The 7,393-nt window shown below is 42.5% G+C and overlaps 1 long non-coding RNA gene across 1 annotated transcript; it reads right to left on the bottom strand.

Moving 5' to 3' along the window:
- Window positions 1-378: 378 nt before the first annotated feature.
- On the bottom strand, window positions 379-7,384 carry LOC115494247 (uncharacterized). The gene is made up of 3 exons (XR_012054878.1): window positions 7,020-7,384; window positions 5,054-5,137; window positions 379-4,435 (listed from the first exon to the last, which is right to left on the bottom strand). It is a non-coding gene; the product is annotated as an uncharacterized lncRNA (long non-coding RNA).
- Between the last annotated feature and the right edge of the window lie 9 nt (window positions 7,385-7,393).

The raw sequence follows: 7,393 nt of genomic DNA, 5'->3' as shown, positions 1-7,393 counted from the left end.
TTATTTGTAGATACACAATCCATGACTACTTGGTGACAGTTCTTCAGCAGTGATTGTTAGTGTAGATGTGGAATTGGCAAAGAAAGTGGGCTAGTGCATAAACAGCAAGAACGTGAAATCAGGATGTTGCTGCTTGTTTAGTAAAAGATCTGACAGTGCTTGCTAGGAAATCTGTATATTTTGGCTTCAAGCATAGATAGTACTTTATTATTAATCATGATTTGTTGTTTTAATCCAGTAACAGCAAACTTTGAAAAAGAGGCAAAAAAAAGGTAAGCTGGAGTTTTCAGCTATGAAGATTTTTTTTTCTTGACTAATATGTTGTCAGGATTAATTCACTAGTATGTAAGTAAGTACTTTCAGATCATTGCACTGAAGTCACACTACAAAAGAAGTATGTAATTTGTTTTCTCACATCTGAAGCCCATTATTAGTACAACAAATAAAGAACATTTTAAATGTCAGGGAAGAATAGAAGTTACAAATAAACAAAATTCTGTCTTAAATCATACATGACATATAAAAAAGCAAGCTAGCTCACTGCAAACAGTATTTCATTTTTGCCTAGATTAAAGAGTATTTATTCTTCCAACACATTTTCCTTAATGACTACTTGAGATGTTTATAACACAATGGGCAGTAAACACAAGACCTATTCATCAGTCTCCTCCTGGTTACAGCCAAAGTGGCCTTTTACACCACCATGAGACATAAACTCAGTGAGGGTATCCTGCCAACTGCATCATCTGCTTCCAGTCCTTCATCTTCTCATGCTGACAAAGAGAGCTCAGGGGGGCAGCAACCATGGCTTCCCTGGGCACTTTCCAGGAGTGACTGATGTTGGGGGCTGCCCTCCTCCAGTGTCCATCAATCTACTTTTGAGTCTGACACACTCACACATTTTCCTTTTAATCTTTTTGTTTTGTTTTGTTTTGTTCTCTGGAATCACTTCTCATTCTTGTATTTTTTTTCCTCCAGCCCCTTCTGCTCAAAGGGCTTGAATGGGTGGTTACGGTTGGGCTAGCACCTGGCTCTGAAAGGGAGAAAGACAGCTAACATGGTTTAAACAGGACTTAATTAAAAAATCTTTGCTCCTTTCTGTAGGGCCTAGTGAAAGCTTATGTGCTTACTGCATCACTGAGAAATACTTGAGGAATAATTGGTCCCAGGAGAGTCATATGCTGGTGCCTTGAGATTCCTCCTTCACAGTGAGTAGTTTCCTTTGTTATCTTCCCACTGCTGATGTTAACCAGCAGAATAAGCACTGAACTGCTGAACTGGGATGTTTCTACCATATTTTTCTTTGCCAATTTCTTTTTGCTGTCCATCTTTTTGGATTTTTTTTTTTTTTGTTTTTTTTTTTTGTGACTAATGGCCTCACAATGCTCTGAGCAAGAAGAGAACTTGGAGGTGAGCCTTGAGCTCTTCAGTGTCCTTGTGCTGTAACTTTAGATCAAAACTACAGGTAAGAATTGGACCTCCAAAGAAAACTGAGGCCATGTCTGCTATAGCCCAGCAGAGTCCTGCAGTCCAGAGATGTCACTCAGGGTCAGAGCTGCTGCTCTGGTAGATAGCTGTGTGGGGGAGAAACAGTCCCCCCCCTTCCCCCTAGCACACCTTGTTTCCTTCAGATAATTGTAGAACTACAAAACAAAGGCCCCACCTGGAGATCTTTGCCTGTTTGGAGTGCTGGTATATCCATGAAAATATCTCAGGCTGAGATCATCAGTTCACCAGGCAGAGAAGGCCTGAATCTGCAATCAAAGTTTTACTGTTGACTTAAATAAAATGCTGGGAAAGTTTCATTAGGTTTAGCTCTCTGCAAAAAAGATCACTGAGTAGTCTAGAAGATGATGCATGTTTGATTACATTTGCTCTTCTTAAGTGAGTCTGGCCAAACTCACAAGAGTATTCTCATGAGTTGAACTACATACTCTGTGGCTTAAATATTCAAAAGTTAATCTACCAATTGTTCATTTTTGTTAGATTTTGGTAATTAAAGTTTTAACTGCACTAGATTTCTTGAAAAAGTTTGTGACCAACATAATATAAAATACAGCATACCTCAAAGAACAGAGAAGTTCATCTGCTTTGGATTATGACATTTGTTTCCTGCAGACTATGAAATCTTGTGCAATGTTCCGAGTGCACTTGTATCCAGTGTACATATTGCAGGGAACAGAACTGTTTCAGGTAATTTTATTTTAACTTTTCTCTGTCTGGGAAAAGTTTTTGAAAATGCTTATAAAAAAGAAAAGGGGTGTAAGAGCAGAGAGGTTAGTTAGTGGTGTGCTTTATGTAATATTCTATTTCCCATAGAGATCACTGCCAATTTGATGTACATTACAGCAAGAAATCCTGTAGTGGAAAATAATGGAATATATTTTCATTTTATTAAAATTTAGCTTGTGAAAATTAGCATAACGCTTAAAATCTAAGCCTTACCCTATTAGTTTTTTGGGGCTTACTTGTGCTACCTGATGCTCTTGTTATCTTCATGAAGTTTCTGTTTCTTGAATACAACTTCAATGGCATTCTTCAGAAATGAATTTGCACAGTGTGCAATTACACTGGTGAAAAACATCTATTTCCTTTTTCAGTTATAAATGCATTCTCTTTTGTCTAAATGGATGTTTCCTTGTTTATATCTGATGAGAAGAAGCAATTCTATTAGTTCTAGCCACCTTTCCAGTATTTTTCTGTGTACATTTATTCCATTTCCTTGTATTTATTTCTGGTTTAAAGCATTGTGTCCATCCATCTTCATAACAGTATTTTTCCATGTATGAATGTCTTTGTCATCAGTTCTGTCCTTCTTCTATTTTTGCTATGTCATCCCTGGGGACATAAAATCTCTACAATAAATCATAATGACAAATTATAAATTAATTTAGCATGCATTTGCACACAATCTTCTGCTTCCTCTAAGACTCTTTGTATTTCTTGAACTGACTTATAGCTGATTCAAGCAGCTGTCAGTTTTTAAAATAAGTGTATTTTCCAAAAGTATTTTGCTTTTCTCTCTTACACATTTTCTTTGGACAAAAATCTACATTGACTAACTTACATGCCAAACCACAAACAGCTTTCCTATCCATGTCAGTATTTCAAATCAAAGTGGGTTTGCTATCAATGAGAATTGAGTTTGGCTAGAGACAGAATATTTCCTTTCCCTTGTAGGGTTGGACCTCACCTTTCTATTGGTAGGCCCTGAAAGTTTAGAAAGGAAGGTTAGACCATCTTGGGATGTTTTCTGGCTTCTAAACCAGCTATGTTTAGGTTTTGTTTTAAATAAGAATTATATTAAAATCCCAAAAGAGTAGAATGCAACATTTCTCAAATTGTCAAAAACAGCTTTTATGTAGTAAATGTGACTTACACACCTATGTATATATAAGTGAAATGTAAGTATTGCATTTGAATGAGCTTGGACTCTGTGATGACTTGCAGAACTCATGTACTGTAGTCATCCAGAAATCATAGTCCTAAAAATTGTGTACTGTAGTCAAACAATATGTATTTTCTTATACATATCACATATGTTTTAGCTTGAAACTGGCTAGGGAACTGCTTGGAAGCATGAGGAAAACACGAACAAGAAAGTTTTGCCCTGAACTCTGGTATTACTAGTTGCTGAACCTTCCTCCCTTTCTGCAGTTCAAAGATACAGATAGCCCTGGCATTGCTTAATTTTGTGAACTTTGTTACAGTTGTAGGTAGATGTCCACAGTAAACACCCCCGAAAGCCAAGCTGAAAAAGGCAAAACAGCACAGTACTGCTCTCCACAAGTTAGAAAGGGGGAATAACTGAGATATGACATTTACGCATTTAAACTTTCATGAGATAAATTCCAGAGGACTCTGGCACTATCAGTGTCCAGGAGATGAAGAGCACATGGGGATAGGAATCCAGAAGTGGATGTACGATACAGTGCCTATGCTGTATTCTGGCACAGTGCTGTAAGGACAGTTTTTACCATGAAATGGCTAACAATGGGTCTCTGCAGGGGGAGAGGGGTGTCTCCCTAATGCTTGTGGTGCATGCCTAAAGCTGCTGCGAAGTGGCAAATCCCATCTTGCTAGCGTGGGCTTCAAGAGCCTGGCTAAGGTCTGAGTACCAAGTGCAGCTGAGAAGGTCGGCAGTGGTGGCAGCAGTGGTGGATGTGTCTTCTCTAGCACAACTTGGGTTTGTTTTTGCATCTTGCTTGGAACAGCAGCACTGCAGCCATGCTCAGGCAGCCATAGCAAGGCTGGCAAACGTCCTGCAGCCTGGAGTCACTGACGTATGCTAGAGCCACGAAGAGTCATGGAGTTTCGTGGTATGATACAGGGCTTACTTACTGCTCTTCACTTTTCTCATTTTTGCTCTCTGTCTCCTGAGAGCCTGGTTTAGGTCAGCAAAAGAACCCTATCCTTTTCTCTCCTGGGTCAAAGCCTGGAATAAAAGAGGAAAGGAGAAACATATTTTTCAGCAGCATAATGTTTTGCCAGGTCATGAAGTAGCTGCTAAAACCACGTTGTCAGGCTTTGCTTTCGAAACAGCTCAGTACTCCTTGGGAGTCAGAGACAAAGGCTGCATTTTCTGTTACTTCTCTCACTTTTTTTTTTCTTTCCCAGCTCTGTGCTCATTTAAGGGAGACAGGAGCAGAGTTCAGAAGAGGAATCATCAATTTTTTTCTCATAATGATATGTATAAAGATGTTCATGGCATTTTAAACACCATGCAAGAAGTTTCTAACACAGGATTTCACAGCTTTCCCCTGAATACAACTTAGGGACACATGACACTATAGTTTCTTCGAGGAAGAGACTCTGTATTTAAGTGTTTTGCATTCTTTTTCACCCTAGGCAGATCCAGTTGGCAGATGTCAGCTTCTTACTCTTGAAAAACAAATTTTATTAGTTGTATATGATTAATTTTAAAAGGAAATAATAACTTTTTAAGCGCAAATCTGTAGAACAGAGCTGCAGAAAATAATATTCTTCTCAGAAGAATATGAGATAACACCTGGTGTCTTGAAGATAAATAGAAAATGTGAACTGAAATTCTCACCTCTCTAAAGTCAACTGGATTGATTTTCAGTGACCAAAGTAAAGCCAAGTTCTCACACTGAAGTTCAAGATCTTAGGAGAAAACCTAAGGGGAAAAGAAATTAAAATTAATAAAAAATTAAGACCAAAGACATGTAGTTAATTTTGTGTGTATTGGGAATGCTGTGTGAATTTCTTAGTGGGACCAAAACTGAGCAGAAGCATAAGTATTTCCATGATTTAAGCCTAATGGTAGAGTTGGTATTTCAGGCAGCAATAAGAAAAATAGCATAAGGAGAGCATTGAATTAAAACAGTAGGGTCACGTGGTGACAACTTACTTGATCTTTTCAAGGTCTAAATACAGAATTCAAATCAAATAAAATGGCTGTTTTCTACTTAGAGTTACACAAATGTGTACCAATATAATTAGAAATACTTTTGCTTATAAATTTGAAGGAGTGAGAGGTTAAAGAACTAGTTATAAATTGATTTGGCCTTCTAGAGGAAATGCATGCTAAACCTGATCTGTCTTTAATAATGGAGAATGTGTTTTGTCTCCTACTCTCTTGAGATTTGGTTAATATTAATGCAAGCAAGATGTGAAAGGAAATTTTGTTCTTCGCTTTTTAGTAGCTTTTAGTCTCACAAGAGAAGGGATTGAAAATGAGATAAAGAAGATTTTGTTTGAAAACTTATTGCAAAACTAACGGCTTTTAGAGTCCTTCAAACACTTGTTCACTTGCTTTATGCACATTGATATAATTTTGTGAAGTTCATGTTCAAGATACAGAGTTAAAACTCCGCTGGTGTAAATTCTGTGGTTGCAGGTCCAAGTGAAGTGAATGTATATTTTGTGGTGTCAGCTACAAATTATAGTTAGCTAGCCTATAGTACAACTTTCCTAAGTCATTACAGAAATCCTGAATCAGTACAAAAGAGAATTTATAGTTAAAACTATGATGCCTCTGAGGTTAGCTTACATAGGACATTTTATGACAGAAAAAGTTGTTTTCTCATTGATTTGCGAATCTCCAATCTGTGTGTGTCCTGCCACTGATGGGAGCTGAAGGCAGCAGGCAGCACAGGAGCCTGCAGGAGCTGCTGTTCCTGGCCCGGGGTGAAGCCTGTTCCTGTTCAGCAGGTAGGGGCACATTGCAGCCAAAAGCACCCTCAGCAAAGCACTGCTGCTCCCTGAGAGCTGCTGCTAGGCCCCAAGGGATCAGGCAGCCACAGCAACACTGGCAAGTCTGCCATGAGGGATCCTTGAGTGTTACGGCCTTTCACTAGTAAAATCATAGCAGCATTAAGCAAGAGAACAACCAAAACTCTAGTTTTAGAATAGTTTCCCAGTTCTCTGGATGTCTGACCCTAATTCACAGATCAAAATAATGGATAAAGGAGTGCTTAGGCAGGGATTTTAATGGAAAAGTATCCTAGCAAATCTGTCTGCAAACTAAGAATCAATGAAAATACCAGCTGGTACACAGCACATTAAATCTGGATCATTCAGCCATCAAACTGGGAGCTCCTGGCACTCACTGGACTCCAGCTGGACGCACCAGGCTTTTCCACCCTGGCTGTAGGGCTCCATGGCTCAGGGGGAGCAGGCCTGTGGTGCAGGCTGGGGGCTGGCTGTGCAGCCCGTCCTTCCTCACAGGCACCCCGCTGACCGCGGGGCTGCCCGGGTGGGTGCACGGTGGGTGCCCGGGTGGGTGCACGGTGGGTGCCCGGGTGGGTGCACGGTGGGTGCACGGGTGGGTGCACGGGTGGTGCACTCATGGCCACACCGGCAGGCACACGGGTGGGTACGCTGGTGAGTACACTGGCAGGCACACGGGTGGAAAAACCGGCAGGCACACGGGCAGGGTACACGGGGGGCACGCAGGACCATCTGCAGCGTTGTCGGGCCGTCTGTGGCACTCTGCGGGTGCCGCTACTCTCGCTGCCCAGACGGGTGCAGCTTTACCCCCGAGAGCCCCGCGTTACCCTCTCAGACATCCTGCTGCCACGGCTGGCCCGGCAGCGCCATCCGCGCCCACCACAGCATCAGCCGGCGCTTATCCGCGGGACCCCCTCCCGTGGCTGCGGAGGCTGCGGGCGGCGCTGCCGGGGCTGTTGCCGCGGTGATGCCGGGCAGCCCCGCGTGCCTGTGCCCCCGCCCCGCAAACATGGCAGCGGCGGCGGCTCGGGCGGGGAGCGGCGGCAGGTGAGGAGCGGCGGGGGCGGTGGCTCCCGGCCCTGCCCGGCCCGCCCCGCCGCCGCGGGCCGCCCGTCCGCATCCCCGACTCCATCCGCAGGCCGGTGGGCGAGGCGGCGGCGGCGGCGGGGGGCGGGCTCCCGGCGCCGCCAGGCAGCTCCTC

Source organism: Taeniopygia guttata, chromosome 3 (assembly GCF_048771995.1).
Source record: "Taeniopygia guttata chromosome 3, bTaeGut7.mat, whole genome shotgun sequence".
NCBI lineage: Eukaryota > Metazoa > Chordata > Aves > Passeriformes > Estrildidae > Taeniopygia > Taeniopygia guttata.
The sequence above is the reverse complement of the archived record's forward strand: the minus strand, read 5'-3'. Positions and strand labels throughout refer to the sequence as shown.